At 43.5% G+C, this 26,825-nt stretch overlaps 1 protein-coding gene and 1 long non-coding RNA gene across 2 annotated transcripts in view; both read right to left on the bottom strand.

The window, feature by feature from the left end:
• prkn (parkin RBR E3 ubiquitin protein ligase) overlaps nt 1–26,825 on the bottom strand; it is a 1,122,674-nt gene that overhangs the window by 801,507 nt on the left and 294,342 nt on the right. The gene's annotated exons all lie outside the window — the stretch shown is intronic.
• On the bottom strand, nt 12,591–16,004 carry LOC140730745 (uncharacterized). The gene is made up of 2 exons (XR_012099665.1): nt 13,107–16,004; nt 12,591–12,727 (listed from the first exon to the last, which is right to left on the bottom strand). It is a non-coding gene; the product is annotated as an uncharacterized lncRNA (long non-coding RNA).

Here is a 26,825-nt window from a genome sequence, read left to right as displayed (position 1 = left end):
TTCAAGTGGCCAGTGGGTGTTATGAGCACAGTCTTCCACTCACCATCCTGGCGGATGTGGATTAGGTTGTACACACTCTGTAAGTCCAGTTTGGTGAAGAACTTGGTCCTGTGGTATGTTTTTGAATATACTATCCATCAAGGGGAGAGAGTAGCTGTTCTTACGTGATTCTATTGAGTCCATGGTAGTCAATGCAGGGACTAAGACCCCCAGCTTTCTTTCTGACAAAGAAGAATCCTGCTCCTGCATGGGATTGGGATGGGCAATGAATCCATCTTGCAGCATATCAGCCATGTCATCATTCATGGCTTGGGTCGGGTGGAGAGAGGAAGACCACACAGCCTCAGGGTGGGGTGCTGCCCAGGAGGAGGCTTACCTCACAGTTATATGGTCTGTGAGGCAGTAAGGTGCTGGCTTCCTTTTAACTGAGGGTGATGGCTAAACTGTGATATTCCTGTGGGAATCCAGTGAGGTTGAGTGCTTCCACAGATTTAGGGGGTGAAATCAGCTGAGGTTGAAGCAGGTGGGTCCCCAACTCAGCAGTGAACTGGATGACCAGTCGAAGACTCTTGTTGACTTGTAGGGCCAGAATGATGAGGCTTTTTAGGTTGGTGGGCATGTCCTGGGAAGACAGCTCCTCTTTCAAGTGTTCCAAGATACTGTGATGGCAATGGGCTAGCAGTGCATCCACATTCCACCCGTGAGGGTCCTGAGTTCCACCATGTAATCCAGCACCAAGCATTAGCCTGATGGAGGTGAAGTATCAGATCCACTGCCTCCCTTCCACCTCCCAGGTGGAAGGAAATCTCAGCAGTGAAATTCCATATTTATTGCAAATGGGGGGGTTTTATTATCTGTTAGTGGTGACGCAGGTCAGTGCTTGCCCAGTCCAGAAAGTGATGAGGAAGGTGATTTTGGCCCGATCCATACAATACAGAGATGGCTAGAGCTCAAAGTGTAAGATGCATTGGGACAGGAAGTTGCGACATTTGAGTTGGGGCACAGGAATTGGGGTCTCCAAGGGAGAAGGTGGACTAGCATGGAGTTGTTGAACTGGGATAGATAGCTGGAAGCAATAGTTGCTTCTAAATTACGTACTCATATCAGGGACATCTTCCTTTAGGTGAGCATATCTGCTGGGTCAATCTATGAATGACTCACTCACCCAGTCAGGTAATGTAGAGAAGGCTTAACCCTCCATAGCAGTGGAGGCAATTCAACAGTGAACAATAACTTTAATGACTGACCACAAAATAGCAAGGTGTGAGGAGCCACAAAATGAGGGGACAAAAACTAAACACAAGAGACTACAAGGTAAACTTTAGGCAGGGAGAGTGAAAGCTCAGAGCAACTGGTTGAGGTCAGCTGGTTCAATGAGTGAACATGGTCTGTAGATCAGAACTGGGTTAAATAGGCTGCAGGTGAGGAGTCTGGAATGAGCAGCAGTTGAATCCTATTAGCTGGCTGGAACCTGTGAGGTGCCTGCATGTGCAGTCTGGGAGGTGTCAATGGGAGCAGGCCTGACACTTTATTGTGAAAATTGATCACAAGAACAAATTTAATCAAGCAATTTATATACTCAAAAGGAATAAATTAAGCACAGATGGTAGAATCAATGGGGAAGGGGTTGATTCAATCAAATATGTCAGAAATGTGATTTTCATTTAACAAGGTCCTTTGAAGATGTGATCAATAGAATGAAGTGGAACCATTGAATGCTACATACTGAGATTTTCAGAAGGCTTGTAATAAAGTCCCCAAAGGAGATTGTTGAACAAGGTAAAACACATGGAACTGGGGTTAGTGCACTGGCATATGAATTAGTAAATAGTCAAGAAACAGAGTAGGATTAAACAAGTGTTTCTTAACACTGGCAAGCAGTAACTAATGGGATCACAGGGATTGGTTCTTGAACACCATGTATTCACAGTCAAAAGCAACATTTTAGCTGACAAAATCAAATGTCAAATTTTCAAAAGTGTTTATTGTATAAATCTAGGTAGAACTGTAAGTAGGGATGAAGATATACATGGCTTTCAAGGGGATATGGACAACAAATGGATAATAAAAATGCCAGATTAAAAAAAATAATGTGGGTAAGTGTGAAGTCAACTGCTTGGGTGCATTAAAGAGAAAGGCAGGGTAATTTGAGAAAAAAATGGAATATTTCTCACATAGTGACAAATTGAGAGTAAAAGGTTAAAGATATCTGATTCTAATTGTACAAGAATGTTGAAATTGTTGAAAACTGCACCTGTAACATTATGTACAAGTTTTATTTATTTACCGAAGAAACAATGAATTTATTGAAGGAATTCAACAAAGATTCACCAGACTAATCTAATCCCTGAGATAGCTGGTTGTCCATGTAAAGAAAGATTGACTAAACCAGGCTCAGATTCACCAGAGCTCAGACAAATGACAGGAGGTCTCATTAAAACTTACAAAATTCTTACAGGACTTGAGAGAATGGATTTAGTGAGGGTGAAGAGTCTAGTACTAGGGGTTACTGCTCTCGGAAAAGGAGTAGGCCTTAGAATGATGAGCATTCCCTGGCTCAGTTATTGAATTCAGTCAAAACACAGATTGATAGACATGTGGATGGTAAAGACATCGAGGGATCTAGGGATCATGCAGTAAAGTGAAGTTGAGGTAGAAGAGTTACTTTGATCTTGATGAATGGTAGAGCAAATTTGAGGGGCCTACTCCTTACCCTGATCCTTATGTTCTTATAGAAAAAGGATACTGGGCAATGCAGAATACTGGGCATTGCAGTGGAGTGGTAGATATGATTTATTACCTGTTGAGATAGGAACAATGCCCCAAGAGATTACTAGTGTTTGCTGCATTCAGAATCAAACTGGGATTAACTGATAATTATATGAGTGCACTGAGCATTAAAGGTTAAAGTGTGTTTCATTGGGATAACATTTGTAATGTGTGTTTTGAGTTTTTCATCTTTTTCATAATATCTGCAGAGCTTGATTTGCAGTGTTTGTTTTTGCATTTTTTGCATAGTATTTTTAAGTACAAAAAAACAACTAAAATAATGAAGAGTGGGATTGCTCAGTGAGCTTTTACCATCATTAATCAACCCAGATAGGTTCAGGTGCAATTCTTAAATGAGGAACAGAGGATGGTTGTGAGGGATAACTAACAACATCATCAGTAGAATTCTGCAATGTCTTCACTTATTAATTGACACCCTTCATGTCTGATTTATTTAGATTTAAAACATGCTTTATGATACTGCTTATTCTTTAAATACTTTGTAATTTCATTTTCAAGACCTAAGCATTGCTGGCAAAGGTCAGAATTAGAATCACATTTACTATCACTTGTATCTATTGTGAATCTTGTTCTGCAGCAGTACAGTGCGAAGACACAAAAGCTTATAAATTAAGAAGTTAAATAGGGCCAATCAGAAATTTGATGACAGATGGGAAAAAGCTGTTTCTAAATCACTGAATGTCTAAGTTATTTAAATTTAAAAACATACTATATGATAGTGTTTGCTCTTTAAATATTTGGTAATTTCATTTTCAAGACCTAGGCATTGCTGGCAAGGATCAAAATTAGTAGTTGTAGGTAGCCATCAGTCCCAGGGGATCATGGGTTTGCACCTCTGGTGGACTGTGTCCTCTCCAGGGCAAGCCTGGGCAGGAAGTTTTGAAGATCCAGTTGTGGCCCATGCAGCAGGTTCCCCCTCTCCATGTCACTGATGTACTCCAAGGGAAGGGCAAGTGCCGATACAGCTTGGCACCAGTGTCGTCGTAGAGATCGCCAAAGTGAAGTTGTAAACAACAATAGGGTGTGTTACAGGCTTCAGATTTCTTCCTCGGGGTTTACTCCCGAAGACTTTCCCATGGGTGGGTATGGCCGCAAGGCAGCAGAGGTTTAAAATCAGAGTTTTCCTTCTCCTAAGCAAGCTGCCGTCCAAGGCTGACGAGCTCCACCTGCCCAAAGCAACTGGTTTTGAGGCGCCAGTGGTCACTTGTCAGTAGAAACAGTTCCGCCGTACCTAGTAGCTAAGCCACGCGTGAAGGCCAGGAGTTGGACTTGGTCGTCAGAGGCTGTTAGTGACGCACGGCATTTGGAGCACTTTATAGGTAGTAGGAGCTTATCCCCACTATCAACCCCAGCTATGACAACCTTAGGAACCAGGACACACACAAAATGCTGGTAGAACACAGCATTTTGTGTGTGTTGTTGTTAGGAACCAGGATCAGGATTAGAATCTGATGTTTCTCATCAGATATAAGTGATAATACTTGTACTGCAACAGTACAGTGCGAAGACACAAAAGCCTATAAACTACACAATTAAATAAATACATCCAAACTAAAGGAATAATGAAGCAGTGTTGTAGGTATTCGCCAATAAAATGAAGTGAGGCATTTTATGTTTAATGAAACACATAACACATTTTATTGAACTGTAAAACCTAAACACAAACTTGTGCTAAAAATCTTTATATAACATCATCACATCAGACCAGCCTCTTAAAGCGAAACACTAACTCAATGTTGGTGATTGTGAATTATGTACATTTCTCCCCATTACGTTATCCTGCACAGGACCCCAGAATTCACCAAAACCAGCATTATGAGCCTTTCTGGCTTGTGTCCTGTGCTCAGGTGCCTCTGGCTCATCCAGAGGTGCGTTGACACACTCATAGTCATGTTGTGATGCCAGGAGCGTGGCAGCAGAGAGTGCGCCAGTTTTAGTCGATCTACTGAAATACATCCAGGTTTACCCCTCTTATCGATGACATAAGTCTTTTCTCCCTGTTCCAAAACACAGAACAGGCCATTGTAAGGGGTCCTAAAGGGGATGTTGGTGTGCGTAAGGGTGGACGAAAACAAATGAGACGAAGGGTGCTGTATGCCATGATGGGAGGTAGGAATAGGTGAAAAAGGAATTGAATTTACTGAGGAAGGTGAAAGGCTGTTGAAGGGTCGACCTTGCAGTCATGGCGTCAGCATGGTCACCGCTACTCTTCGCGTTATATCTGGAACCATTAGCTCAATACATCAGACAAAATGAAGATATCAGGGGAATTACTATTAAAGGGACAGAGCATAAATTGGCTTGTTATGCGGATGACATTTTGATCTATCTAGGGCAACCAACATACTCTTTACCCAAATTGATGCAATCCTTTGAACAATATGGTCAATTATCAGGATATAAGATCAACATAGATAAAACCCAATTTCTTTCATATTACTTTAGCCCACCAAGAGAAATTGAAAGTCGGTACCTCTGGGCATGGCACACAGAGTCTTTCAAATATTTGAGCAGCATTATGCCAAAAGATTTGGCAAAATTATCAGAATGTAATTATCAGCCTTTATATAAAAAAATTAAGGAAGATGTGGCAAGATGGAACCTGATTCCTTTTTTCAGTCTCAGTTCAAGGATTGAGTCTATTAAAATGAATATACTGCCCAGACTGTTATATCTCTTTCAGACCCTATCAATAGAGATTAATCAAAATCAATTTAATGAATGGAACAAGATGCTATCAAGGTATATTTGGCAGGGTAAAAGGCCTAGAGTTTGTCTCAAAACTTTGCAATTAGCAAAGGAAAAGGGGGGATGGGGCCTACCTTCTCTTAGAGATTATTATTTTGCAGCACAGTTGAGAGCTGTGATATGTTGGTGCAACCCATCATATGACACTTAATGGAAAAACATTGAGGAGCAGGTACTTCCCATCCCCATGCAAGCAATTTTAGCTGATAACAACCTGCAAAGGTACATAAATACTATTGATAACCCATGGGTGAAATTGACTCTTAAAATATGGAAAACTACTATAAAAGAATATAATCTAGAGGGAGATATTGCAATTCTTAAATGGTGTGCATATGACTCGGATTTTACACCAAATAAATTGGATGCTAGATTTAAGGACTGGACAGCTAAAGGAATAACAGTTCTTTGCAACATAATGAAAGAAAGAACACTGTTCAGTTTTGAAACGCTTAAAGAGAAACACTTATTAGAAAAACAGGAATGAAATCATCTGGCACTCATAATGGCTACCCATATACCAACTCAGCTGTGGACGACTGCAGGTCCTCTCTTGGAGCAATTCTGAGTTCCAACAGGGTCATGGGAGACGATCATGCCAACACCCATCGGTCAGGGAATCCCTGAGAGCAGCCTTTAAGAAGCAGTGAAACCACTTGCATAGGCCTTTGGATTGTGGGTGATTCACTGTGGTGTAATGTAGCCTGATGCCGAGATTCTGGGCCTTCACAGCCCAGAGGTCTGAAATGAATTGGGGATCGTGGTCAGAGCAAGTATTATCAGATAGAGTACCAAACTGAGCAACCAGCTGCTGATGAATGCCCAAGCTATGTCTGAGCCTATCTTCAATGCTAGAGGGATGATCTCTGGCCACCCAGTGGTACAGTCAACCACAGCAAGGAGATGCATGAAACCAAGTTGGGGGGGGGGGGGGGGGGGCAACTAACAAGGTCGATATTGACATGGTCAAACTCAGGGACCTCAAAAGATGCCAGTGGTGCCTAGACACGATGGGTAACTTTTGCCCGCTGGCTCTCCACACGAGCTGTAGTCCAATTGCATACATCCTTTCTGAGGCCATGCCAAACAAACCTCAGTGCAACCAGTTTCTGTGAGGTCTTCTGGCCCAGATGCGAGAGGTCATGTATGGAGTCAAAAATGGTCCATCTCCAGTTTGCAAGCACAATGAGGTGAGGGTGACTGGTTGAGACACAACACGGGACAGAAAACACAGCTTTCCCGAACTTAACGTCAGCCAACTGCAAGCCCTGTACCTGCTGTTCGGTAAGCTGGAACCTCTGGGTCAATAATTTGGTTGGCTCTTTGCCAGCTTAGTCAACCCCTATGTGTAAGCCATGAGAGGCAAGCAGCCATGGCATTGTTTTTCCCCTTGATACGTTGTACATTAGTTGTGAACTCGGATATGTAGGTAAGGTGACAGGCAGATCAAAGGTCTGATATTTTGGTTATCACATGCACAAAGTGTTTGTGGTTAACAAATACTGTGAAATGATGACCCTCTAGAAGAAAACAAAAATGGTGGACAGCCATTTAAAGACCAAGAAGCTTGTGATCAAATGTGTTGTACTTCATTTCAGGGTGACGTAGCTGCTGACTGAAGAAGGTAAGCGGCTGCTACACTCCTCCGACCAACTGTTCATGCACAGCACCCACAGCATAGTAGGTGTTTGCAAATAAAATGAAGTGAAGCGTTTTATGTTTAACGAAACCCGTAACACATTTTATTGAACTCCAAAATCTAAACACAAAATTGCTCTAAAAGTCTTTACGTAATAATGTCATCAGGTCAGCCTCTTAAAGTGAAACCCCAACTCAATGTCGGTGAATTATGTACATTTTTCCCAATTATGTTACCCTACAGTGTTCCTGGAATCACAGATAATTCAGAGATTTGATGACAGAGGAGTTAGAAGCTGTTTCTAAATCATTGAATGTGGATTTTCAGGCTCCTGTACCTCCTGCCTGTTGGTAATGAGAAGAGGGGATGTCCTGGATGGTAAGCATCCTTAGTGATGGATGCTGCCCTCTTGTAGCACCAGCTTTTGAAGATGTCCTCAATGGTAGAGAGTCTTGTGCCTTGGATGAGCCTATAACCCTTAGCAGCCTTTTGTGGTCCTGTGCACTGGACGTTCCACACCAGACTGTGATGCAGCCTGTCACTATATATCCACAGAAATTTGTAGAAAGACTTCTTTGACATTGCGCCAAACTCCTAACAAAGAAGAGCCACTGACATGCCTTCTTGATTCCATTGCTGTGTTAGTTCTAGGATAGATCCTCTGAGATGTTGATGCCCAGGAACTTGCAGCTGTCCACACTTTCCACTGCTGACATCCCATGAGTACTGGTGTGTGTGCTCCTGACTGCCCCTTCCTTTAGTCCTTGGTCTAACTGACCTTAAGTGCAAGATTATTCCTGCAACAGTACTCAAGCAACCAACCTTTCTTACTCCTATGAACTTCCTCATCACTATCTGAGAACTCACCACAACCTGTGTGGATTGGTGATAACATATCCTCCTCGCTGACTATCAACACCAGCACATCTCAGTGTTCTACTCTCTATATACACATGACTGTGTGGCTAGGCATAGCTCAAATACCATCTATAAATTTGCTGACGATACAACCATTGTTGGTAGAATCTCAGGTGATACAGGAGTGAGATATGCCAACTAGTGGAACTGCAGCAACAATCTGGCACTCAACATCAGTAAAACGAAAGAGCTGATTGTGGACTTCAGGAAGGGTAAGATGAAGGAACACATACCGATCATCATAGAGGGATCAGAAGTGGAGAGAGTGAGCAGTTTCAAGTTCCTAGGTGTCAAGATCTCTGAAGATCTAACCTGGTCCCAACATACTGATGCAGTTATAAAGAAGGCAAGACAGCAACTATACTTCATTAGGAGTTTGAAGAGACGGACATGTCAACAAATACACTCAGAAACTTCTATAGATGTACCATGGAGAGCATTCTGACAGGCTGCATCACTGAGTGGTATGTTGGTGGTGGGGGGGGGGGGGCTACTGCGCAGGACCCAAAGAAGCTGCAGAGGGTTGTAAATTTAGTTGGCTCCATCTTGGGTACTAGCCTACAAAGTACCCAGGACATCTTCAAGGAGTGATGTCTCAGAAAGGCAGCGTCCATTATTAAGGACCTGCAGCACCTAGAGCGTGCCCTTTTCTCACTGTTACCATCAGGTAGGAGGTACAGGAGCCTGAAGGCACACACTCAGCGATTCAGGAACAGCTTCCTCCCCTCCGCCATCCAATTCCTAAATGGACATTGAATCCTTGGACACTACCTCACTTTTTTTTAATATACAGTATTTCTGTTTTTGTACATTTTTTAATCTATTCAATACAGGTTTCCCCTGCTATCTGAAGGTAGAGCGTTCCTATGAAATGGTTCGTAAGCCGGAATGTCATAAAGTGAACATGGGAAAAACTTGAGAGCTTTCCCAGACCCAAAAAAAACCCCTACAAAATCATGCCAAGTAACACATAAAACCTAAAATAACAGTAACATATAGTAAAAGCAGGAATGATATGATAAATACACAGCCTATAAAAAGTAGAAATACTTTTTTGCAATCATTGCAGCACTGTCTAGAATAGCGAAAATCTCACTACGTACCATATAATCTCACTACATAGTGCTACTAGTGTAGTGGAAGCACTCTCATCGAAAGCACTCTCTCCAGTAACCTTTAAGCTATGAAGCTGCCAAATCATACCAAATAACACATAAAAATACACAACCTATATAAAGTAGAAATAATGTATGTACAGTGTAGTTTCACTTACCGGAATCGGGAAGACAGCGAGCACACGGATGATAGTGTGTTAGGCTGAGTCATCGGAGGTTGGTGTGCTCGGCAACTTTTTCCAATAAATTGCAGTTTCATCACAGTTAAACACTTGCTTATACAAATAATCACCTTCTGTAATTATTTTCTTCAGTTCTGCTGGGCACTTTTCAGCAGCTTCAGTATCAGCCAAAGCACTCTCTCCAGTAAACTTTAAACTATGAAGCTGCCGAAAAGATCCCAGCAGACTAAAAGAGACTACTTTGCTATGAGCAGAACCAATAGTAACATTGGTAACAATGTCCTTACTTCATTGACCACGATCAAAATGCTTAATTATGTCCAGTTTTACGCTAAGCAAAACTTAGGCTTTTCCGATACCTTAGGACACATCTTGCTAACAGATGCACAAAATAAATTGAGATAAAGCACAGATGCTCACAGACACGTGTTTAAGCAATGGCGGCTTGATGCTGAATGCAGTTCCGGGGGAGGAGCTTGGCTGCTTGGGGCGTGTGCTGCCTTTTTTTGTAAAAGCGAAAACTCTATGGTTCGTGAAAACAGGTAACTAATGTAGGTCTTTCGTAAAAGCAAGGTAAAGGCTTTTCGTAAAGCGAACACTCGGAAAATGGGGGCCACTCTTATATGTATACTGTAATTGATTTACTTGCTTATTATTATTATTTTTATTTTATTTATTAGTATTTTTTTCTCTTCTGCTAAGTTAGCAAATTTCACGTCACATGCTGGTGATAACAAACCTGATTCTGATTCTGGTTACATGGGCAAATTTATAGATGGCATTTGAGCCGTGTCGTGTTACACAGTCATGAGTGCAGAGAAAGTAGAGCAGTGGGCTAAAGTATTTATTGCCCAACTCTTACTGCCTCTGAGATGGCAAATGTCTGGTGAAAGTGCTCCTGCATTGCTTTTAAGTAAGCAGTTCCAGAATTTGGACCAAGTGACAATATAACAGGTGTGATCTACAAACGTTTGTATTTCCTACAAAGTACAAAGTAAAATTTGTTGTATCAGAGTACTTACAAGCATTTGTACTTGTGCCTTCTACCTGATGGCAGCGACGAGAAAAGAGCATAGCCTGGGTGGTGGGGATCCCTTATGATGGATGCTGCTTTCCTACACAGTATTTTATGTAATGTGCTCAATGGTTGGGAGGGCTTTACCCCTGATGTGCTGGGCCAAATTCACTACCTTTTGTAAGAGTTTCTGCTGAAGGCTTTTGTGTTCACAAACCAGGTCGTAATGCAGCTAATCAATACATTTTCCACATGTTGTTCAAGATGGCGGCGCGACGCAGCGCACAGCGGCCACTCCAGAAATGAATATCTGTTATCTGTAAGTAGGGGCCGTGTACAATCCTGATTTGATGGAGACTGACGTGTGAAGCACAGAGGAACATTTGGTGAAACTTTTGAAATGCCTGTTTCGCTGCCGCTGCTACTGTGCGATCGGAAAAATCTCTGGGAGGAAGGCCCCGAATCCTTGGCTTTGCCTGTTGCTTGGCGGCCAGTGCCGGGGTCGAAGCGCTCAGCAGAAATGGTGCTCGGTGTCGGAGGGCTGGTCAGAGGCTCGAAGTTTTTGGACGGACTCGGAGTTGGCTGTGGTCGGAGCTCCTAAAGTGCTGTATCGGCACACTGCAGCGCTGGAGGTTCATGGCAGGAAGAGTTTTTCTTCCTTCTACCGTCTGCGTGAGATGATGGGTTGTCGGGACTTTGAGACTTTCTTTTAAACTGTGCCATGGACTGCTCTTTATCAGATTACGGTATTGCTTTGCACTGTTGAAACTATGTGTTATAATTATGTGGTCTTTGTCAGTTAGTCTTTTATCAATTATGTTATTGTCTGCACCGTTGAAACTATATGTTAACTATAACTATACGTAACTGTGGTTTTGTGTATGTCTTGTAGCTTTAGTTTTGTCTGATGGGTTTGTAGTTCCTTACAGGGGAACATGCTAAGACGGTAGCGCGATATCGATACGCAGCAGCCTCTCCGGACTCTGGATTGGGGATTACCAAATGTTATGTGGTTTTTCTTGTGTGATCTGTTTTCTGCTTTTTCATGATATCATTCCGGAAAACGTTGTCTCATTTTTTAACTGCAGTGTATTTGTGGTTTATAAATGACAATAAACTGAATCTGAATCTGAATATATCTATATAAGTTTGTCAAGGTTTTTGACTTTGTGACAAATCTCCACAAACTCCCAAGGAAGTGTTGGGCTTGAAATTCTGCCCTGTGTTCGTTTAGGAAGAGAGACAACTAACACCGGAATATTACAAAACGTGGCTTTATTGCAGAATTCGTAACTGGCACAGCGAATCCACGGAGTCGCTGGAGAAGGCGTTCTGTTTTCCCCTTACAATCTGCTCTTATTTATACCCCTTTTCCCCCCAGCACAACCCCGCTACATATTAGGTAATATCGGGCACTTGTGTCCATCTTATTGGCCCGCAGCCATATGCTCACGAGTTACCTGTTTCTTTTGTTTACTGAATCGCGTGACACTAATAGTATCGGTGTAGCGGGGTCCCCAGTTTCGCTCCCCCCTCCCTCGCATTCCGGCCTCCTAACATTATGTGTGTTACGTGAGCCACTCCTGACCTGTAATGGCAGTCTCGAATTAACCCCAACACTCCCTCCCTTGGCCTCCCAGAGGCCACATCCCCACATCCCTTACAATCTTTTCCGCGGCTGCCGGGATCAGGCAGAGAGGTGAGCGTCCCCCGGCACTCTTTGGCGTGTCCTCCCTATTTGCTTATCCTGATTTGTCCGACCTAGGGTCACAAAATATGGGTAGGGGTTCCCTAAACATCCGCAATTTTTACAAGTAGCATGCAACATTTCAGAAAACTTATTCAATAACAAATTCACAATCCCCCCCCTTTCCATGGTCCATTTCAGTCCGTGTCCTCCCATAGCGCGTCCGCTTTCCGGGAGGGCCGTGTCCTCCCCTTCCACCGGGAACAAGGGTGCCTGGTACGCCGGTGGAGGTCCATTCTTTCCAGTCAAGGCTCGATCTATAGTCCGGATGACTAGGGTCCTAATACAGGGTATGCAACAACAACCACACGTGATAAAGATAGCAATTTAAATAGACAGTCCTAGAGCCGACTGTCCCAGAAACGCTCCCCACTTGCCAGAGGTCTTATTTAGCCAGTAGAAAATGATGCCAGTTATTGTCCCCCTCCCTTCTTACCTTTTAATGCCCTGTTGGAGACCTCGGCGACAGGGTATGGACCATGCCACCGTTTTCCGTTCCAGGTGAGCTTCCCTGGGCCTCGGAGGAACACTTCCACTCCTACCTTGATGGTGTCCGACCCCTGCGGCTGCTCACTGTTAGATTATTGAACTCGCACAGTTATCAATTTTACCATATTTCTAAAAACTCTCATATACTCTGTTACTCAACACACAAATGTCTGAGTTTTGGTAACTCGAAATTGGAAGTGCTCCATGGCTCCCTAGTACACAGAGAGGATCAAATGTGGGACGGTCGCCTTTCAAAACCTGACCTTCGCGTGGGAGATTTCTCCTCTTAACAACCAGTCTAAGGTAGGCGCCGTCAGTATCCCTGTGTACTACGGTGTCCCGCGACTTAATTCTCCTCACTCCTGAGACTTTTATGCCCATCGTGGGCGGCGGGTACCCTCACTCAGAAGACTTTTCCACGGGCGGAGAATTTTCCTAAAAACAGATAAGAGTTAGTACTTACCAGTCACGATTCTGCACCGGGAATGATCTCTCCCAGGGTAATTTGGGGTTGGTGAGGATCCGTCAGCAGACAAGATCTAACTCAGTGATTTAACTATCTAGTGGAAGTCTTAGATATAACAGGCACTTCCTGACCTTAGTCAAGCTTGCGGCCGCAAGTTGTCTGCCGTCGGACCCGCCAGCCTGTGTTGTCTCTCCCTCCCCACGTCGGGGTTACCAAATGTTGGGCTTGAAATTCTGCCCTGTGTTCGTTTAGGAAGAGAGACAACTAACACCGGAATATTACAAAACGTGGCTTTATTGCAGAATTCGTAACTGGCACAGCGAATCCACGGAGTCGCTGGAGAAGGCGTTCTGTTTTCCCCTTACAATCTGCTCTTATTTATACCCCTTTTCCCCCCAGCACAACCCCGCTACATATTAGGTAATATCGGGCACTTGTGTCCATCTTATTGGCCCGCAGCCATATGCTCACGAGTTACCTGTTTCTTTTGTTTACTGAATCGCGTGACACTAATAGTATCGGTGTAGCGGGGTCCCCAGTTTCGCTCCCCCCTCCCTCGCATTCCGGCCTCCTAACATTATGTGTGTTACGTGAGCCACTCCTGACCTGTAATGGCAGTCTCGAATTAACCCCAACAGAAGTAAAGGCACTATCATGCTTTTTTAGCAATTGTATTTATATAATGGGTCCAGGACAGGTTCTCTGAGATAGTGACACCCAGGAATTTTAAGTTACTGACCCTCTTCACCTCTGATCCTCTGTTGAGCACTGGCTCATGGACCTCTGTTTCCCTTGCTGGTCTACTATCAGTTCCTTGGTCTTGCTGACATTGAGTGAGAGTTTGTTGTTAATTACACACTCAATGAAATTTTCTGTCTCCCTCCTGTATGCTGATGTGTGACCAGCTTTGATACGGCCCACAACAGATGCAGTAGATGGTGTACTGCAGCAATTAGTACTGCTGCCTGACAGCCTCCTGGACCTGGGCTCAGGTACTGTCTTTTTGGAATTTGCACATTTCACATGACCTCATGTCTTCCTGCAAGGTGCCTGGTTTGTTTCAAAAACCAAACATTTATGAGCAGGGTAGTAGGCTTTGTTACCCCAAGTGACAGCACTATTGGTGCCCTCTCAGATGGTGATGAGGAGGCTCACAGGAGTGAGATATATTGACTGGAACAACCTTGCACTCAATGTCAGCAAGACCAAGGAGTCGATTGTGGACTTCAGGAATGGAAGTTGAGAGCACACAACAGTCCTCATTGAGAGGTCACGGTTGGAAGCGGGTGAGCAGCTAAGAAAATAATGGGCATGTAAGAGACACTAATTTGCAGCCCATCAGAAAAATAATTTTTTAGTCAGTATGGAGTAGCCTCAGTCAGTCAGTCAATTAGGAAGTTGTGCAAATATGGAGGGAAGGAGACTTGGAAGTGATGCTGTTGCCATGCTCCTGCTGCCATTGTCCTTATTGGTGCTAGAGGCTATGTGATAGGAAGTGTTTCCACAGTAGACTGGGCAAATAGCTAACTCAAATATTTCTAACTTCTTAAAAAAGAAATGAGAAATTAATACATTCATGAATTAGTAAAGAGGCTAATTTCTTTTCTGATCTAACCGACAGTTAATATGGTTCATTCTGACTTATGATTAATATTTATTTAAACCTATTTTTGAATTAGATTATGTAATCAATGGTTCCAAGTTTGTCAAGCTGAGGAGTGCTAATGGGGACGAGCTCCCACTACCTAAAAGTGCTCCTCACGGCATGCGCCTCAAATAGCCTCTGACAATCAAGTCCAATTCCTGGCCTTCTCGTGTGGCTTAGCCTCTAAGCCTGGCGGAACTGTTTCTACTGACAGGAGAAGGGGCGAAGGTGGGTCCTGGTGCCTAAAACCAGTGCTTCAGGTAAATGGAGCTTGTCAGCCTGGGAAGGCAGTCCATCTAAGAGAGGGATATCTCTGATTTCAAACCTCCGCTGCCTTGCGGCCATACCCACTCATGAGAAAGGCTTTGGGAATAAACCCTGAGGACAAATCCAGAGCTGGAGTCCCTAAGGCAGTCCGACGTTGCCTTCAACCTTGCTCAGGCAACTCGTGCAATGTCACTGGTGCCAAGCTGGATCGGCCCTTGCCCTTCCCTTGGACGACATCAGTGGCATGGAGAGGGGAGACTTGATGCTTGGGCAACTGCCGGTCTTCTATACAACCTTGCCCAGGCCTGCGCCCTGGAGAGCACTGCTCTACCAATGCAGTCTGAAGCAAGACTTTTCAGGTACAGATCCATGGTCTCGCAAGACTAATGGATGCCATCATCATGTAATCAATAATATTAATATCCAAATTCAGACAGTAAATTCTTTTGGTAATCAAATTTGGTGAATATTGAAATTGTGACTGCTCTATAGGTGTATGTCACAACATTATTATTTTAGACTAATAAGAAAGGTCAACAATTCTTGCTGAAATTTTGGGAATTAAATCATTGCGGAAAATAATCTTGTATCATTTTTCTGAAACTCTGAAATTTAGAGTGGGAGAAGGGCATGAAAGAAGGCATTGCCTGGAAATTGTTAGTGTGTTTGCAAGTTCAAGTACTCATCTAGTTCTTTCTGAATGTCATCTCCAATCTACCTACGCCTCCCTTCTAGGCAGTGTTGCAAAGGCTTATTCGTATTTTCCTTTCAGGTTTGCCAGCAATTACCTTAAACTTGTGCCTTTGGTTTTTGGCCTGTTTACCAGGAGAAATGTGGCACGTAGCCAAGTGTTTAGGGCGTTGGAATAGCGATCTAAAGGTCGTGAGTTTGAGCCTCAGACGAGGCAGTGTGTTGTATCCTTGAGCAAGGCACTTAACCACATATTGCTCTAGTCCACCCAGCTGAAAATGGGTACTGGCAAAATGCTGGGGGTTAACCTCATGATAGACTGGTGTCCTATCTGGGGGGGGGGGGGGGGGAGTCTTGTACTCTCAGTCGCTTCACACCATGGAACCTGATGAGTCTATAAGGCTCGGGACAGACTTTAACTTTTTAACTTAACCAGGAGGAATGGGCTCTCTTAACTTGCTTTGTCTGGACTCATCCATGATTTTCAATGCTTATTGTCAAATCTTTTCTCATGCTGCCAATGCTCTATGGGATATAAACTCAGCCTCTACATTCTATTGTTACGTACCCCATAACTGGGTGTCAGACCAGCAAAGATAGAAGTATCCGTTGGAGTCTGGTGGTACCAAACTAAAGGTGTTTATTAGTAAACTACACAATACAATATCAAAAATGCAAATATACATATAAAACAAGTTAGCAGTAATAAACCTAAAAGTGTAGGAATAATAATAATCAATAATAAACAAGCTCTATCGATGTCTAGGAGTAAATGAGTTGCCATAGAAAAGTATAAAGTTCAGTTCATAAATGCCGAAGTAGTTATGGTTGTTGTGTTGAAATCATTGGAGACAGAGAGAGAGCAAGTGAGAGGTAACAGCTACAGCAGCCAAAGCTTCCTTTGCTTTCTTAATCCGTCGTATCGTTGTGGTCATTCAGTTATGACCCCTCTGGTCTTCAGCTAGACCGTTCTTCTGTGGTGGACTCATCACTCTGGCATGAGTGGACACACACACAAGTCCCCACCTTTCCTGCTGTAACACTGTGAGCTTTACTGACCGATCTCCTGGTTCGGTCTCTGAAGCCCCCACCTTTCTGTGGGTTCCCAACACTCAATCAGTGTCCACTGGTGTGTCTGAAGGGTGTTTCTCCAGACCTGTCTTTTTATCCCCACTCACGGGGTCTCAGCTATCCATCAACTCTGAATGACTGTGTCCATCAAATCAGGCCACTCCTGCTATCTCCTGAGGAATGTTAATGAGCAAAGTACAGTCCTTGTAGTAGAAAGTAAATAATCCAGGAAGAGTCATAATACAGTTAATCAACAGTCTCTCTCCCCCTCTTATCTGTAGCAAATGTTCTTGCCTGGGCTTTATCTCTCTCTCATGAGCAGCATAACAACAGCAATAGTTCATAGTTCTCAGGAGGGGGGTTGGGAATGGTTAACTCTGCACCCCATTGTCCTTCAGGTCTGTTCATCACTCATAACACCCCCATCCTTCTGGAAATTTTCACCAGAGTGAAAGTTAACTAATAAAGCATATTACTGAATTACAGAGTTTAACAAAATACAGAAGTGGTCTTAACTACAAGAATAATACAGATACACTTTCAAATTAACATCTAGGTAAACAGTCAGCAATCACTCCCCTTTACATGTTGTATTTTACTATCAAATTCCTGTAACAACAGACTCCAACTTAATAACCTCCTATTTTTATTTTTCATGTTAGCCAAAAATACCAAGGGATTGTGTTCTTAGCTTCGGTGTATATTACGAAGTGTGAACCAATAAATGTGTGATTATAATGTAGTACATTACAGAAATTTGTGCAAATACTAATCTCTATTTTACTTTCAAACTTAACATTCAATCTTCCATGATGTTGTCTTTATTATTCACATGCTTTGTTCAAAAAAAAATCAAATTCCCGCAAAACCAGATCCTGTTATTCAAAGTGGCATTTGGTCAGCCCTTGCCTCTTTTCCACTTAACTCTCACGTGGTTAGCTTGCTCACCAGCTTGGAACAGGCCTTCACAGGAGCTATCTTATCACCAATGTTTTCCAAACTAAGCCCAGTTGCTGAACTTCCACACCACTCATTAATTTTAAGCAGGTCATTAATTTTATCTTCAGGATCTTTAATTCTGTTAGTGTCCAGCTTCACATCTGCAGGTGATCCCTCTTGGTCAAAACAACACTTCAAGTTCTGTCTCTCCAAATCACATCCTTGAACAACATCACCAAGTTGTTTATCCTTAAATTCCAAAACAAGCTGTAATTGACTCACAGGCACCTTGTTAACAAGCCACTATTTAGTTAACGGTCCCTTCACTTTTGTCAACAGTTCTGACACCAAACTCGACTTTAAATTTTCTTTATTCAAAAGTTTAGAAACAATACTTTTCCCTTTCCCTTCAATAATATTCACATCACCAGCTTTCATCTCATTACTAACTTTTAACACAAGTGACTGAGAATTCTCACTTTCTTCCGGTGCCACGGTTAACCCTTTCTTCACTAAACCAAGTCTATCTGACCCAAAAGGATTGCATTCCTTTTCAACTAAATCAGATACCTCAGACTTCTCCTGAGCTTCAACACTAGGTTCAGTACCCTGTGACTCCACATCCTTCACATCCTGAACACAAGCAAATGGGATATCTGCCTCTTCTAGGCTTTCAATACCAGTCCCCTTTTCAAATTCTAAGTTCCCCTGATCCTCCCAGGTACTCTCTGGGCAACTCCCCTTCGGAGTAAACGCAACCTTGCGGGTTAAAACAACCTCGTCTGCTAACCCAGCAGACTCCCTCAAGGTAGCGGCATCCTTTTCATCTAGAACTGCTCTCACATCATCGGGAACATACTTAAATTCCTCAACTGCAAACAGCTCTGTCAAGCCAGACAGATTTTCTGTGTCCAACCCTGGACCTTCTAAAGGTCGCATCTGTTTCTCATCTTTACTCTGTGCCTCCATAACCTCCTTCCTCATTCCTAAGTGTCCACCTAGGGGTATCTTGTGAGCAATTTTCAAAATTTTGTTCCTTGACATCACTAAATCTGCTTCGTCTCCCTTACTTTCCTTAGCTCCACTATCCTTTTCCTTTTCCTCCGGTAACCCCTTTTCATACAAGGTTGGCAAAAAAGTCTCCGCTAAATCAACACTGGACTCATTTAAACTGTCTCCTTTCTCAGCCGCCTTTCTAGACATGCTGCGAGTTACTGCGCATGCGGGATAAATCTTGGAATCTATGAGCGGGTCCTCAGCACTTACAGGCTTACTTGTTAATTTCACTGCTGAATACACGTCACCACCTGCCAGATCGTTACCAAGTAGGACGTCCACGCCGTCTATCGGTAGTTTCCACCGCACCCCTATTTCGACTGGTCCAGATACCAGGTCACATTTCAGACACATCCTGTGCAAAGGTACGGCCTTTCCCGATACCTCTTAACACAACCTCCCCAGTCTCAGTCTCAGGACCGAAGATTAACATCTTCCTTAGAATCAATGACTGATCAGCCGCAGTATCTCTCCAGATCCACACTGGAACTAGGGTTTCACCCTTCTGAGATAAACTTCTCACGCCCCTCTTGTGCTCTATCTAACTTTGCCTTCCTCATCGATCTGTTGACCGACTCAATGCAACCAGTCGGGACTGCCGTTTTCCCTTTTCCTGTCTCCTCCTTCGGAGCAAAGCACTTAGATGCTATATGACCAACTTTCCCACAATTATAACACGTAAAGTTGGGAACCTTCCTGCCAGCCTGTTTTTCCTCCTCCTTACCTTTTCCACTAGCTCCCGGCTTATTCTCTGCCTTAGACGGTGGGCTTTCTCTACCATCCCTACTGCCATTCTGGTAACTCTTATTTAAGGAAAACTTTGTTTTGTGGGTTAAGGCATACACGTCTGCTAACTTGGCAGTAGCAGACAGAGTCACTGTCTCCTTCTCATCCAAGTACGTCTTCATACTCTCAGGGATACAACCTTTGAACTGCTCCATCAGTATTAACTGTAATAGTTTATCATAATCTCCAACGACCCCTTTTGAGGTGCAACAACGCTCACAATACATTTGAATCTCACGGGCAAACTCTAAATATGTGTGGTTCCACGGCTTTCTCAAGTTCTGGAACTTTTACCGGTATGCCTCTGGCACCAACTCGTAACTTCTCAATACAGCCCTTTTTACTTCCTCGTAATCCTTAGACTCATCCATGGACAATGCTGAATACACTTGCTGAGCCTTCCCCCTAAGTACGCTCTGTAACAGAACAGCCCATTTCCCCTTAGGCCAGTTCTGATTCACAGCCACTTTCTCAAAATGAAGGAAGAACTTATCGACATCCATCTCCTCGAATGGAGGTACTATCTGGATCTCCTGACCAATCTTGAACCCCTCATTTGGGTTTGCTTCCCTGCGATGCCTTCAACTACTCCATTTCCAGTGCAAACTGCCTCTCTTTCTCTCTGTCCTCCCTCTTCCTATCAGCTTCTTCCCTCTGCCTTGCAGCTTCTTCTCTCTGCCTATCAGCTTCTATCTCCTTTATCTGGAGTACCTGGAGCTCATGCTCTCTTTCCTCCTTCTCCGCAACCAACCTTAATCTTTCTATCTGTATCTGAAGCTCACTCTCGACTGGTTTTTTCTCAGGGAACAGGTCCAATACATCCGACATGAACACACCCTCGGATACGTAATGCACAGCTATTGCTCTCTGTATATCCACCTTGCTCATCGACGATTTCACCGCCGAGAGATTTAATCGTTTTGCAACACTCACCAATTCTGCCTTCTTAGCATCCTCGAATGCCCCCGAAGTTGGGTCTTTTAAAAATTTGTCAATTTCCATCTCTGTTGTTTTCCCGTCTGGTTATCCACACAACCAGATCAGATAAGGGACTTTTATCCCGATTCACTGGCCCCCCAATTTGGTAATCAAATCCCAGACAAGCCCCCAATTTGTTACCTACCCCCGTAACTGGGTGTCAGATCAGCAAAGATAGAAGTATCCGCTGGAGTCTGGTGGTACCAAACTAAAGGTGTTTATTAGTAAACTACACAATACAATATCAAAAATGCAAATATACATATAAAACAAGTTAGCAGTAATAAACCTAAAAGTGTAGGAATAATAATAATCAATAATAAACAAGCTCTATTGATGTCTAAGGGTAAATGAGTTGCCATAGAAAAGTATAAAGTTCAGTTCATAAATGCCGAAGTAGTTATGGTTGTTGTGTTGAAATCGTTGGAGAGAGAGAGAGAGAGAGCGAGCGAGAGGTAACAGCTACAGCAGCCAAACCTTCCTTTGCTTTCTTAATCCATTGTATCGTTGTGGTCATTCAGTTATGACCCCTCTGGTCTTCAGCTAGACCATTCTTCTGTGGTGGACTCGTCACTTTGGCATGAGTGGACACACACACAAGTCCCCACCTTTCCTGCTGTAACACTGCGAGTTTTACTGACCGATCTCCTGGTTCGGTCTTCGAAGCCCCCACCTTTCTGTAGGTTCCCAACACTCAGTCAGTGTCCACTGGTGTGTTTGAAGGGTATCTCTCCAGAACTGTCTTTTTATCCTGTTACGAATGTGCCACAACTCTGAGGGGCCGAAGGGTACAAAGTCGCCCCCTCCTTTTTGAGAATCGCAAGATAGCTATTAATTCAGGTCTGGGACCCAGGAAATGAGAGAGAGACACGCAGAATCCACAAGGTTTTGGAATGTGTCCTGGCCTCAGTGAAACAAAGCCACTGATAACGGCCATTGTCTCTTGGAGACGGAATTGTGTATTGAGTACTGTACTATTCATTGAAGCCCTCAGGGGACGACCAGAGTGGGCTGGTTGAGGGATTGCATCATCCCAACCTGATTGACATCTGAGACCCCATGAGTAAGGATAAAAGAGGGTCTGGGGAACAAGCCCTTTAGACGCACCAGGAGAAATGCTAGAAATCCCGTGACAGCATTTAATAGCGACAGCCGGTGGGGCTTGTGTGCGTCCTTTCCCTTGCCTGGGATTGGCGGGCTTACCACGGAAGAACGGCTTAGCTAAAGGAGAGGCCACAAGTGAACGGCCACACCAACGAGACTCTGACGGATCGAAATCTTAAAAGGAAAGCCGGCAAGTTTCTAAAAATCTCTCTCTCTCTCAAACCAAAGGCTGCAGCCTGCATGAACTGAGCGACTTTTATATTTCCATCGGACAATACATTATCCCCTAGACAACGATAGAGCTTATTTCTTATTATTATTATACCCGCACTTTTAGATTTAGTATTGACGACGTATATTATCTGTATGTTTGCATTGATATTATTTTTGTGTATTTTTACTAATAAATACTGTAAAAAATAGTACCATCAGACTTCAACGGACCTCTCCATCTTTGCTGGTAAGTGACCCAGTTACGGGGTTCATAACAAAGTGGGGCCTCGTCTTGAGATTTGATACCAAATTGGAGGGCCAGTGAATCGGGCTTGTAAGTCCAAACGTGGGTCTGGTTGCGCGGGTAACCAGACGGGAAACCAGCAAAGATGGACGTGGATGAATTTATAGAAAACCCGACTCTGGAGGCGCTAGAGGTGGCCACAAAGTCGGACTTGATAAATATTGCGAAAGGACTAAACCTCGCAGAGGTGAGGTTGTCAATGAAAAAGCTGGAGGTGCGGAGGGCCATAACTCAGTATTATATTGTGAAGAATGTGTTTTCTGTTGAGGTATTGGAAAATATCCCTGAAAAGGTACCAGCTAGTGGGATGGCTCAGTTAGAGTTGGAGAAATTAAGGTTGGAACATGAAATTAAGTTAAAGCAGCTGGAAGCAGCTGAAAAGGAAAAAGAAAGGGCTGAGAAAGAAAAGGAAAGGGCTGAAAAGGAGAGGGAGAGAGCCAAGAAGGAAAGGGAGTATGAGGAGAAAGAGAAACAGAGGCAACATGACTTGGACATGGAGAAGTTAAGGCAAGAGTGAAGAGCTCAAGGGTCAGACCGAGAGGAGCGGTTTAATGTTAGTCGGGAGTTTAGGTTAGTACTTCCGTTCGAGGAGACGGATGTTGATAGTTATTTCTTGCATTTTGAAAAGGTGGCAGTGAGTCAGAAGTGACCCAAAGAGCAGTGGGTGGCGTTGTTACAAAGTGCGTTAAAAGGGAAGGCACAATGGGCATATGCGGCATTGTCCATGAAGGAGGAGTCTGAGAATTATGAGAAAGTAAAGGAGGCCATTCTTCGGACCTACGAATTGGTACCTGAGGCCTATGGACAAAAGTTCAGAAATTTAAAGAAAGGGTGGAATCAGATGTATACAGAGTTTGCCTATGAGAAGGGTGTGCTCTTGGATTGCTGGTGTGCAGCAGAAACAGTGGAAGAAGATTTTTGGCATCTCAGGGAGTTAATTCTGATTGAGGAATTTAAAGGTTGTGTTTCAGATGATATCCGGATGTATTTGAATGAGAAGCCGAATAAGTCCATCTCCGAATTTGCTAGGTTCGCAGATGAATATGCCCTAACCCACAAGACAAAGTTTTCCTCAAATAAAAGTTACCAGAGAGACCGTGGGAACGGTAGAGAAAGCCCGCCGGCTGAGGCAGAGCTTCAGCCGGGAGCTAGCGGTAAAATTAAGGAGGAGGAAAGGCAAGACGGCAGGAGAGGTCCTGGCTTGACCTGTTTTAATTGTGGAAAGGTGGGTCATATTGCATCTAAGTGCCTTGCTCCGAGGAAGGAGACAGGAAAATGGAAAGCAGCAGTCCCTACAGGATGTGTTGTGGTGATCAGTAAATCGACGAGAGAGCCCCAGGTAGACAGAGTACGAGAAGGGTCTGAGAAATGTATTTCAGAAGGAACCGTGTCTGTGAGAGAGGGAGACACACCAGTTCCAGTGCGGATCTGGAGAGACATGGGAGCGGAGCTGTCATTGATTAGCAGTAAGGTACTGGATTTTGGTCGCAAGACTGGAGAGGTAGCTTTGAGAGGCATAGGAAAAGGGACAGAAGCGGTGCCCTTGCATAGGATCATTATAAATTGTGAGCTGGTATCTGGACCAGTTGAAATAGGGGTGCAATCAGAATTCCCGAGAATTGACGTAGACATCCTTCTGGGTAACGATTTAGCCGGGGGTGAGGTTTGGTCAGCCATGGAGCTGACGAGCCAGCCTGTAAGTGTTGAGGACCCGCCCCTAGATTCCAAGATCTACCCCGCATGCACGACCACTCGCAGCATGTCGAGAAAGGCAGCTGAGAACGAGACCAGTTTAATTCAGGCCAGTATCGATTTGGCCGAGACGTTTTGACCGACCCTGTACCAAGAGGGGTTAGAGGGTGGTAAAACTGAGAATAGGAAAGTGAAAGAGAGTAAGGGAGAGGAGGTAGTCCTGCCCTTAGCCAGGAGGAAATTTATAGAGGCACGGAGTAAAGATGAGAAACAGATAAGGATGTTGAAAGGTCGAGGGTTGGACATGGATGATCTGTCTGGTTTGGCAGAACTGTTTGAAGAAGTTGAAAATTCTAAAGGTGTTCCCGATAATGAAATGAGGGCAGTCCTAGATGAAAAGGATGCCATTACCTGGAAGAAATCTGCTGGGTTGGCAGATGAGGTTGTTTCAGCCCGCAGGGTTGAGTTTACTCCAGAAGGGAGTTGCCCAGAGAGTAACTGGGAGGATCAGGGGAATTTAGAATTTGAAAAGGGTATGGGTATTGAAAGCCTGGAAGAGGCAGATGTCCTGTTTGAGTGTGTTCAAGATGTGGATGCACGTGGTACTGAACCTAGTAATGGAGCTCAGAAAAAGTCTGAGGTATTTGATTCAGTGGAAAAGGAATGCAGTCCTTGTGGGACAGATGGACTTGGTTCAGTGAAGAAAGGGTTAACCGTGGTACTAGTGGGAAGTGAGAATTCCCAGTTGTTTGTGTTCGAAGGTGTGTTAAAAGTTAGTGAGGAGATAAAAGGTGGTGATGTGAATCTTATTATTGAAGGAGAAGGGAAAAGTGTAGTTCCTAAATTGAATGAAGAAAATTTAAAGTCTGGATTGATGTCAGAAGCAGCCACCAGGCTACAGAGACAATGGCTTGTTAACATGGTGCCTGCGAATCAATTACAGGTTGATTTGGAATGTAAAGGTGCCCCACACACTATTGTTATTCAAGAGAGTGCTGTGAAGAGACAGAATTTGAAATGCTGTTTGGACAAAGAGTTTAAACTGAAAACTAATAGCATGAAGAGAAAACTAGCAACTTGCTTAAAATTAAAGAATTGTGTGGAAATTCGGAAAATGGTCTAAGTTTGGAACACATTGTTGATAAAATAACTCCTATGAAAGGAGCATGCAAAGGCCTCTTCCACACTAGTATACAAGTTAACCACCTGGGAGTTAACTGGAAAAGGGGCGAGGGTTGACGGGATGCCATTTTAAATAACAGGATCCGGTTTTAAGGGATTTCGACAAAGCATGTGAATAATAAAGACAACCCCATGGAAGATTGACTGTTAAGTTTGAAAGTAACATAAAGATTAGTATTTGCATGACCTTTTGTAATATACACGTAAGCTAAGATCACAACTCTTTAGTTTTTGTTTGCCGAAGAAAGGGAATATAAAAAAGGTGGTTATTAAATTGGAGTCTGATGCTCAAGAATTTATTAAGGTACAAGATGTTAAGATATTAAAGGAAGTGACAATGTAATCGCCAACTGTTTAGATGCTGAATTGAATGTATAACTGTATTACTCTGTAGTGAAAAAAAAAACTCTTTTGTATTGTGTTAGATTCTGAAATCCTGTAAGACTCTGTATTAATTCATTTTACCGATGGTGCCATTTTACGAATGTGCCACAACTCTGAAGGGTACAAATTCTCCTTTTTGAGAATCGCAAGATCGCTATTAATTCGGGTCTGGGACCCAGGAAATGAGAGAGAGACACACAGAATCCACAAGGTTTTGGAATGTGTCCTGGCCTCAGCGAAACAAAGCCACTGATAACGGCCATTGTCTCTTGGAGACAGAATTGTGTATTGAGTACTGTACTATTCATTGAAGCCCTCAGGGGACGACCAGAGTGGGCTGGTTGAGGGATTGCATCATCCCAACCTGATTGACATCTGAGACCCCATGAGTAAGGATAAAAGAGGGTCTGGGGAACAACCCCTTTAGACGCACCAGGAGAAACGCTAGAAATCCCGTGACAGCGTTTAATAGCGACAGCCGGTGAGGCTTGTGTGCGTCCTTTCCCTTGCCTGGGATTGGCGGGCTTACCACGGAAGAACGGCTTAGCTAAAGGAGAGGCCACAAGTGAACGGCCACACCAACGAGACTCTGACGGATCGAAATCTTAAAAGGAAAGCCGGCAAGTTTCTAAAAATCTCTCTCTCTCTCTCCAACCAAAGGCTGCAGCCTGCATGAACTGAGCGACTTTTATATTTCCATCGGACAATACATTATCCCCTAGACAACGATAGAGCTTATTTCTTATTATTATTATTATACCCGCACTTTTAGATTTAGTATTGACGACGTATATTATCTGTATGTTTGCATTGATATTATTTTTGTGTATTTTTACTAATAAATACTGTAAAAAATAGTACCATCAGACTTCAAAGGACCTCTCGATCTTTGCTGGTAAGTGACCCAGTTACGGGGTTCGTAACAATCCCCACTCACAGGTCTCAGCTATCCATCAACTTTGAATGACTGTGTCCATCAAATCAGGCCACTCCTGCTATCTCCTGAGGAATGTTAACGAGCAAAGTACAGTCCTTGTAGTAGAAAGTAAATAATTCAGGAAGAGTCATAATACAGTTAATCAACAGTCTCTCTCCCCCTCTTATCTGTAGCAAATGTTCTTGCCTGGGCTTTATCTCTCTCTCATGAGCAGCATAACAACAGCAATAGTTCGTAGTTCTCAGGAGGGGGGTTGGGAATGGTTAACTCTGCACCCCATTGTCCATCAGGTCTGTTCATCACTCATAACACTATGCACACAGAAGTCTATCATACAACATAGAACCGTACAGCACAGGAACACATCCCATGGTCCATCACGTTGTGCCAAGCCACTTAAACTAATGTCATCTAATCCCTTCTGCCTGCACACAGTTCATATCTTCTGGATTAGCCAACCATGAGGAG

The sequence above is a fragment of the Hemitrygon akajei genome, chromosome 7 (assembly GCF_048418815.1).
Source record: "Hemitrygon akajei chromosome 7, sHemAka1.3, whole genome shotgun sequence".
NCBI classification, from domain to species: Eukaryota; Metazoa; Chordata; class Chondrichthyes; order Myliobatiformes; family Dasyatidae; genus Hemitrygon; species Hemitrygon akajei.
Note: the sequence above shows the minus strand (reverse complement) of the source record. Positions and strands in the feature narration are given on the sequence as shown.